The sequence below is a fragment of the Mirounga leonina genome, unplaced genomic scaffold, assembly GCF_011800145.1.
Source record: "Mirounga leonina isolate KUSES-001 unplaced genomic scaffold, KU_Mleo_1.0 Mir_101664, whole genome shotgun sequence".
NCBI classification, from domain to species: Eukaryota; Metazoa; Chordata; class Mammalia; order Carnivora; family Phocidae; genus Mirounga; species Mirounga leonina.
The window spans coordinates 28,318,081-28,328,240 of record NW_023270175.1 but is presented as its reverse complement, the minus strand read 5'-3'; positions in this window follow the sequence as shown (position 1 = coordinate 28,328,240).

Below are 10,160 nucleotides of genomic sequence, written 5' to 3'. Positions count from 1 at the left end.
ATATTTCATACTCCCCCCACACACACACACAAAGACCCTCCTTTTGATTATTAGAAGTCTTCTGGCCATTTGATGGAAAGTACTGCCCAGGGCGCCTGGGTGGCTCCGTTGATTAAGCGTCTGACTCTTGATTTTGGCTCAGGTCATGATCTCAGGGTTGTGAGATCAAGCCCCGAGTCAGGCTCCGCGCTGGGCATGGAGGCTGCTTAAGAGTCTCTCTCTGCCTCTGCCCATCCCCCTCTCTAAAAAAAAAAGAAAGAAAGTACTGCATAATCCAATGTTTGGATTTCAGCGTCTTTTTTTTTTTTTTACCTTGATTATCCTTGCGGTATGGAAAATGCAATTTTTGTCTATGTGAAATTTTTAATGACAGAGGTAGGAAAGAACACATTGTACACATGTAATCTATTAACCTAATTTCATCACTAGTTTGATATCAAAAGCCTAGACATGGTTTTCTTCACACTTATTAAGATGCTATTGCCACTGGGAAATGAGTCCACTTTAATACTTAGTAAAAAAAAAATATTCAAAATTATACACTATGATCTCAAAATGACTGGGAAAAAATGCTATAATATGAACCATGGTGGTCACTGAATAACACAATGGAGGCTGGGTTTTGCTTTTCTGTTTCTTTATACTCTTCCATAGTTTGGAAATCTTTTACAATGAGCATGTGTTAGTCTCATAATCCAAAAAATGCAAACACAAAAATAAATCAGTTATTCTCAAAGAATAAAAGTATAGCAAGTTTGCACAGTTTAATACTTCCATTTCTTAGGTAAAAGCTTTAATGAAAAGTCTTGTTACCACTTTGTCAGTGAACCCTTTTTATCTGAATACTAAAATAACCAGTGTTGATCCATAAAAGCTGCTCATTTGCGGGAAACATGGTGCAAGTTAGGTGCTATGCCGAACACCAGGGCTGTGATATTTCTGTTGATTTACATGTTTATTTTCTTTTTACATATATATAGATATATATGGTTTTTTGTTTGTTTAAAGATTTTATTTATTTATTTGACAGAGACAGAGACAGCGAGAGCAGGAACACAAGCAGGGGGAGTGGGAGAGGGAGAAGCAGGCCTCCCGCGGAGCAGGGAACCCGACGCGGGGCTCGATCTCAGGACCCCGGGATCATGACCTGAGCCGAAGGCAGACGCTTAACGACTGAGCCACCCAGGTGCCCTATATTTTATTTTTTAGAGGGAGGCGAGGGGCACAGGGAGAAGAAGAGAGAGAGAACCTTTTTTTTAAAGATGTATTTATTGATTTGAGAGACAGAGAGCGAGTACGTGCGGCGGGGGAGGGTCAGAGCGAGACGGAGAGAGTCCCAAGCAGACTCTGCACTGAGCACAGAGCCCGACACAGGGCCCGATCCCAGGACCTGAGATCACGACCTGAGCCGACACCAAGAGTTGGATGCTTAGCTGACTGTGCCACTCAGGTGCCCCGAGAGAGAGACTCTTAAGTATGATCCACACCCAGCGTGGAGCCCGACACGGGGCTCGAGCTCACAACCCTGAGATCATGAGCTGAGCTGAAATCAAGAGTTTGTCGCTTAACCCACTGAGCCGCCCAGGAGCCCCTACATGTTCATTTTTAAATGTGGCAAGCTTGCAGGATGGGGTAAATGAAGACTGCTTGGCTGCAAATGACAGATAGTGATATGAGTTCCCAGGGCACTTTTTGAGTGGACACTTTGATGCCCTTCACCATCTACCTTCTCTCTGCTCTTCTGCTCCCCTAGCTTCTCCTATACAGTGGTCAATGCGCTGAGTCTCGTCTAGTTCTATGCTCTGTGCCCTGGGTTTGAGAATATCATGGTACCATGATGCCAGTGATTGTTCACAGAGAGTTTGAGAAAAGGGGTGGCAGAGATTAAAATGCATGATCCTAGATTACCTAAAAGAATATTCATAAGATGATGAGTAACTTTTTACTGTTAGTACAAGAAACAAACCAAAGAGCAAACAAAACCCATAACAATATTTGTTCAAATGGTGAAAGATACTTACCATTATTGTATTGTAAGAATAATTTCAGAAGGATTATTTTATTTTATTTTATTTTTGAGGGTGGGAGGGGCAGAGAGAGAGAGAATCTTGAGCAGGCTCCATGCCCAGCATGGAGTCAAATGCAGGGGCTCGATCTCACGACCCTGAGATCATGACCTGGGCCAAAATCAAAAGTCGGATGCTTAACCGACTGAACCACCTTGTACCCCAGAAGGATAGTTTTAGAAAATTATTGCATTTCACACAAAAATGCATTTCAATTGATGTGAAGTTTTCCTAATTTAGTGAGTTTTGTTTTCTTTTTTTAGGATTTTATTTATTTATTTGAGAGAGAAAGACAGATATAGCGAGAGAGAGTGAGCAAGAGAGAGAGCACAAGCAGAGAGGAGAGGGAGAAGCAGGCTCCTGGCTGAGCAGGGAGCCCAATGCGGGGCTCGATCCCAGGACCCTGGGGTCATGACCTGAGCCAATGGCAGCCGCTTAACTGAGCCACCCAGGTGCCCCAAGTTTTTTTTTATTATTAAAATGATGATACCTACTTAAAATCAAGCAATACCTAATAATATAAGAGAGTCACTTAATGTCCTAACACCCCAGCTAACCATATTCTTCACAAATATTGCTCTATGCATATATATGTGTAACTTAGATATATACACATATATACATACATATGTATAATTTTATATAAACTGAATCATGTTTTATATGCTATTTTATGTGATCTATATTTATATTTTTTTCTAACCAAGAAAAGCCATGAAGATCTTCCTATGTTTGAATTAATTAATTCAGATATACAGCATCCTTTGAAATCATTGGGTGGTATTTTATTGATTTCATGTACAGTTGACTCTTTTTATTTTTTTTTAAATTTTATTTATTTATTTGAGAGAGAGACAGAATGAGAGAGAACACGAGTGGGGTGAGTGGCAGAGGGAGAAGCATGCTCCCCGCCGAGCAGGGAGCCCGATGTGGGGCTCGATCCCAGGACCCTGGGATCATGACCTGAGCCGAAGGCAGCCGCTTAACGACTGAGCCACCCAGGCGCCCCAACCTATTTGCTTTTAAAGGGTTGTTAAAAAAAAAAAAAAAAAAAAGACAGGGCACCTGGGTGGTTCAGTCGTTAAGCGTCTGCCTTTGGCTCAGGTCATGATCCCGGGGTCCTGGGACCAAGTCCCGTATCGGGCTCCTTGTTCGGCAAAGAATCTGCTTCCCCCTCTGCTGCCCTTCCCCCTGCTTGTGCTTTCTCTCTCTCTGACAAATAAATAAAATGATAAAATTTAAAAAATAATAATAAAATAAAATTAAAAAAAAAAAACAGTAAAGAATGTGTGACAGAGACTATTATGTGGCCCACAAAATGGAAATTTCTACTCTCTAGATCTTTACAGAAAAAGTTTGCCAACCACTGGTTTAAAGGAAAAAGTAGTTCTTGTTCTTGGTGGTATTTGCTTTTCTTGGCTTATTTGTGAATTTTAAAATATTTATAAATAAATATAAATATTAATATTAATAAGTATTTAAAATATTTTAAACATGTAGGTGTATTTCTTCTTTTGTCAATGACATTTCCTTGGCCCATTCTCTTAATAGGTTGCTCATTCTTAAAGCACTTGCAAAATATATGACCAAATGTACATATTAAGAAAATACACATTTTTAAAAAAGTTTTTATTTAATTTTTTAAAGATTTATTTATTTGAGAGAGACAGAGCACACGTGCGAGTGGGGGAAGGGGCAGAGGGAGAGAAACTCTAGCAGACTCCTTGCTGAGCGCAGAGCTCGATTTCACGACCCTGAGATCATGACCTGAACCGAAACCAAGAGTCGAACGCTTGGGGCGCCTGGGTGGCTCAGTTGTTAAGCGTCTGCCTTCGGCTCAGGTCATGATCCCGGGGTCCTGGGATCGAGCCCCGCATCGGGCTCCCTGCTCCGCGGGAAGCCTGCTTCTCCCTCTCCCACTCCCCCTGCTTGTGTTCCCTCTCTCACTGCCTCTCTCTGTCAAATAAATAAAATCTTTTTAAAAAAATAATGTGGGGGCGCCTGGGTGGCTCAGCTGTTAAGCGTCTGCCTTCGGCTCAGGTCATGATCCCAGGGTCCTGGGATCGAGCCCCGCATCTGGCTCCCTGCTCGGCGGGAAGCCTGCTTCTCCCTCTCCCACTCCCCCTGCTTGCGTTCCCTCTCTCACTGCCTCTCTCTGTCAAATAAATAAATAAAATCTAAAAAAAAAAAAAAGAGTCGGACGCTTAACTGAGCCACCCAGGTGCCCCGAGATTTTATTTTTTTAAAGTCATCTCTATACCCAACGCAGGGCTTGAACTCACAACCCCAAGATCAAGTCACATGCTCTACGGACTGAGCCAGCCAAGCACCACAGAAAATGCACATTTTATCATATTTTTTGCAAGTGTTTTTCTTTGTCAAATTACCATTATGTATGGCATATTTTTACATTACAAAGGAAATTTTAATGAGTACGTAATCAATGCAAATGTTCATAGAATGATAGCAGGTGCTATTTTATTATTATTATTTTTTTTTAGAGATTTTATTTTTTTTTAAAGATTTTATTTATTTATTTGACAGAGAGAGACACAGTGAGAGAAGGAACACAAGCAGGGGGAGTGGGAGAGGGAGAAGTAGGCTTCCCATCGAGCAAGTAGCCTGATGCGGGGCTCGATCCCAGGGCCCTGGGATCATGACCTGAGCCGAAGGCAGCCGCTTAACGACTGAGCCACCCAGGCGCCCCTATTTTATTATTTTTTTAAAGTAATCTCTATGCCCAACCTGGGGGATAGATCAAGATCAAGAGCCACATGCTCTGTGGGCTGGGCCAGCCAGGCACCCCAAGCTGCTATTTTAGATATGGTATGGAGAGAAGTTCTCTCTGACAAGGTAACATTTGAACGGAGAATTGAAATGAGCAAGAGAGGGAGCCCTTTGGGTATAGGAGACATCAAACGCACAGACCCTGAGATAGAGCTTATACGGCTCATTGGAGGAACTACCAGGAACATGATGTGACCAAAATGAAGGGAGAGTGGTCCGAGTTGAAATTAGAGAGGTAGGGAAGGTTGGAATCATCTAGAACCTCAGTAAGGACTTTATGAACATTTGGAGCATTAGGAACAGAGTGACATGACCTGACAAGTTAGAAAAGGATCACTTGAGTCTAATTTTGTTGTCTATTTTTAAATATGTTTTCTATTTTCTTGTTATAAGCTAAATCTATGACCATTTTAAAATATGTAGATAATACAGAAAAGTATAAAGAACCAAGTAAAGGCAATAATATTTTAATAAGCCTTTAGGGAGATGGGGCACCTGAGTGGCTCAGTCGGTTAAGCATCTGCCTTCGGCTCAGGTCATGATCCCAGGATCCTGGGATCAAGCCTTGCATCGTGCTCCCTGCTCAGCGGGGAGCCTTCTTCTCCCTCTCCCTCTGCCCCTCCCCACTGCTCAGGCTCACACGTGCTCTCTCTTGCTTGCTCGCCCTTGAATAAATAAAATATTTTTAAAAAATAAGCATTTAGGGATATATACATATGTGTGTGTGTGTGTATATATATATATACATATATATGTATATATATATATATATATACATATACATATATATATATAGTAAGTTTAGGAGCTACATTAAAGATCTTCTGTTCTAGCCCCTTGTATATTTTGAGCAAAAATATTTTACTTTGAACCTGGCAGGCTAACTCTTCTTAATGGAAGCTCCATTTCCCCAATGTTGTCCTTGTAAATAAAACAATTGTGGGCCCCTTCCTTTACTGTGATACAGTGTATGGTTTATTAAATTGTTTTGAGTTCTCCTTCAAGTCAAGGCTTCTCTAAGTTTTGAGTTGCTGACAGCAGGTTGGTTTTGAAACATTTTTCCAAATCTTCATGTTTAATTTGAAGAGCAAGAACGGGTCTGCTCCCAGAGAAGGCAGAGAGGCAGGCCGTGATGGACTGTGGTTACTGTTGGCTGAGGAAACAGAAATTGAGCAGCGACCGTCTTGTTTTTTTTATTATTATTATGTTATGTTAATCACCATACATTACATCATTAGTTTTTGATGTAGTGATCCATGATTCATTGTTTGCATATAACACCCAGCACTCCAGGAAGTACATGCCCTCCTTAATACCCATCACCAGGCTAACCCATCCTCACACCCACTCCCCTCTAGAACCCTCAGTTTGTTTTTCAGAGTTCATAGTCTCTCATGGTTCATCTCCCTCTCCGATTTCCCCAACCCTTCATCCTTCCCCTCCTGCTCTCTTCTTCTTCTTCTTTTTTTTTTTTTAACATATAATGTATTATTTGTTTCAGAGGTACAGGTCTGTGATTCATCAGTCTTACACAATTCACAGTGCTCACCATAGCACATACCCTCCCCAATGTCTATCTCCCAGCCACCCCATCCCTCCCACCCCCCACCACTCCAGCAGCCCTCAGTTTGTTTCCTGAGATTAAGAATTCCTCATATCAGTGAGGTCATATGATACATGTCTTTCTCTGACTGACTTATTTTGCTCAGCATAATACCCTCCAGTTCCATCCACGTCATTGCAAATGGCAAGATTTCATTCTTTTTGATGGCTGCATAATATTCCATTGTATATATACCACATCTTCTTTATCCATTCATCTGTCGATGGATGTCTTGGCTCTTTCCATAGTTTGGCTATTGTGGACATTGCAAGCAGCGACTGTCTTAAGGACACACATTTGTGGTAAGGAATTTTTTGCCTTAGACGAAGATAAGAAATGGATTTAGGCAAGAGTGGGTCCAGCCTGGAATATTGTATCCACCATGGATAGAATTCTGGTCACTTCCATTTCTGTTCCCCAGAGTCGCACAGTTCGAGGGCCACTGATTTGTAGGACTTGGTGCACTTCTCTTGAAGGTGCATCCATACACACAAACTGTGGTAACCAACTTCAACTTTCTTTGCCAGTTCTTTGTCTGCTCTTCTGGTGTCTTCTACAATAGTTAGGGACCTCAGAGAAAGGAAGGCAGGGATTTCCCAATTCTGGATTAGGGCTTTGCCAGTAGTAAAGCTGGGGTTACTAGTGTAACAGATCTGCTCAGCTGGCTCTTTGCTGTTGGGCTTCATGGGACAGCTGTACCATGGTGGGGTCCCCATGGAATCCAAGGGTCTCGGACTCTGAGCCCTACAGTGATTAGAATGTGAGAAACTGTCCCGTGCTGCCTGAACCTACCCAAGATTGGCTTGTAAATTTGGACACCAAATTATTCATTTTCAGTGGGAAAGAGGCCTTTTCATTAATTCTGTCCAGTTCATTTTCAACACAATATTTTTCCAGAACCGCAATGCCTGGAAACTACTTTGATCCCTGGAAGGTGGCTGAGAAGCACAGCCTCAGAGAGCAAACAAAAATCAAGTGTCTTGAGGACAGTCTTCTAAGAGGATATGATGACACTTGTCACATTTTTATGACACCATTATTTTCATTTATTTGAATATTAGAGCCAGAACGGCATGATTCATTCCTAGTAGTACTTTCTACAGTAATCGATACCCCTAAAAATTAAAGTTCATGAAAAATGTAACAGGGTAGCTGCCCAAATAGAGAGTCCCTCTTCTTTTTTTTAGATTTTATTTATTTATTTGAGAAAGAGAGAGAGAGAACAAGCCAAGAGGAGGATCAGAGGGAGAGGGAGAAAGAGGCTTCCCGCTGAGCAGGGAGCCCAATGCAGGGCTCGATCCCAGGACCCCGGGATCATGACCTGAGCCAAAGGCAGACACTTAACCGACTGAGCCACCGGGTGCCCCAAGATTTTCTTTTTTTAAAAGATTTTATTTATTTATTTGACAGAGAGAGACACAGTGAGAGAGGGAACACAAACAGGGGGAGTGGGAGAGGGAGAAGCAGGCTTCCCGTGGAGCAGGGAGCCCGATTCGGGGCCCAATCCCAGGATCCTGGGATGACGACCTGAGCCAAAGGCAGATGCCTAATGACTGAGCCACCTAGGCGCCCCCCAAAATTTTCTTATTGAGGAAAAAACCCAGATTTTTCCCCCTATCATGATGAAACCAAGGTTTTTGATAGATTTGAGGGATTTAATGTATGGACTACATTGGATGGATAACTAGAATTTGCCTAGATTTTTCTCACATTCTGTTTTTTGAGCAGAGGGTCTAGTGAGACAAAAGCTTTACATTTTATTTTTGCTCTATAGTATTGACTGTGGAGGTAGAAAGTTTCTGGGGAGGGAGTGGGCACAGTTATGTAAGGAGCCTGGAGGTCTTCTACGAATGAAGGGTTGGAAACTCCAATTTTTCTTTCTCTGATATACAAAGTTCTTAAAGCCTGTTTAGGTGAATCAAAAAGACCCCAATTAAGGTTCACCAAACTTGGCAGAAAGAGGTGGAAAGAGTTGGGAGCAGCTCTCTCAGAGGCCTCTGTCCTTCTCCCATCTGAGCTGGGTGTCTTCCAGGCTTGCTGTATATCTCTCCTTCTAGAATTTCCTTTATCTCAGCTCCTGGACTGGATCATTATTTCCTAGATTCCTTGTCTTCCTCTTTACTGATTTACTTCATTTGGGGGAATACATTCTCTAGTAACTTTCTACGACAGGTTTATGAAAGATGAGCTTTTGATGTACTATTATTTGGATGTCTGAAAATATCTTTAGTCCACCTTCATATTTGTTTGAGATTTTGGCTTAGTAAAGAATTCTAAGTTGAAAAATGTTTTCTTCATATTTTTGAATGGATTTTTCTGTTAGTTTCTAAAATCCAGTATTATTACTGAGAATTTCAATGCCATTTTAATTCTTATTCTTTTGCAAGGGATTTTTTCCCTCTGCAAATATTTAGGTTTTCCTCCATATCTCTGGTGTCCTTAAAAATTCATAAGGGTGTTTTTTAAAGATTTATTTATTTATTTTTCTTTATGAGAGAGAGCACGCATGTGAGGGCATGAGCAGAAGGAGGGGCAGAGGGAGAGGGAGAGAGAGAATCCTCAAGCAGACTCCCCACTGAGCTTGGAGCCCAACACAGGCCTCAATCCCAAGACTCTGAGATCATGACCTGAGCCGAAGTCAGACGCTTAACGGACTGAGCCACCCAGGTGCCCCCAATGTACTTCTTTTAAAAATCATCTAATTTTACTTTTTTTTTTTTTTAAGATTTTAAGTAATCTCTATACCCAATGCAGGGCTCGAACCCACAACCCCGGAATCAAGAGTCGCACACTCCACTGACTGAGCCAGCCGGGTGCCTGTCATCTCATTTTACTTTTGATGAGCCCTTTTAATACAAACATTCATGTTCTTCAGTTCTAGAAAATTTTTATTTCTTCTGTTTTTTTTTGAAATGCCCCTCCTCATTTGCTCTGTTTTTTTTTTTTTTTTCTTTTTTGGGTTCCTGTGTGACATTGGGACTCCAGAATTGATTCTCTGTGTCTCTTTTCTCTCAACACTGTCAGATAATCCCACTATACTCTCTTAGAAACCTAGTTTTCCACTCTAAAATAACCACTTCACCTCTCCCTTCTTTCCTCAGTTCCTACACCGGCTCCTCGTTCTTCTCTTTGCTGACATATGATGACTTCATGCCATCAGAAGGAAAATAGATACAGGAGGGGTATTAAGAGAAGGAAGATGACTGGCCAGAGGAAGAAGTCAAAACTGTAAAGTCTCCTCATCCAACCCGACTGGAAGTTTGGGTCGTTTGTCAGAGTGGTCCCTATTTGGGGCAAGGGAGCTGGACCTTAATCCCCTGTGTTGTTCACTCATTGAATATGGGTTGCCCTGGGCAGGATTAGGTGGCTCTTTTCCTCTGAGTTAGGTGGCTCTTTTCCGCTGAGACAACCCCTACAGGGGGCTGACAGCTGGGGACTTTTATCTCGCTGCATTTTCAACAGATGGGAGAATAAATCCTTTCCTGAAGGGAGATCTGATTGGCACATCACAGCTAACACATCAGCCTACCTGCACCTGTCAATGGTGTGCTGGAAGCAGCTCAAACCACCTGTGAGAGCCCATTCTGCGCCGCTCTTCCCAACTAGTGTGCAGTAACATCGAGTTGGCAGCTTAAAATTGGCCCTTTCGTGGAATTTTTATTTTTTTATTTGTATTTTTTAAAAGATTTTATTTATTTATTTGT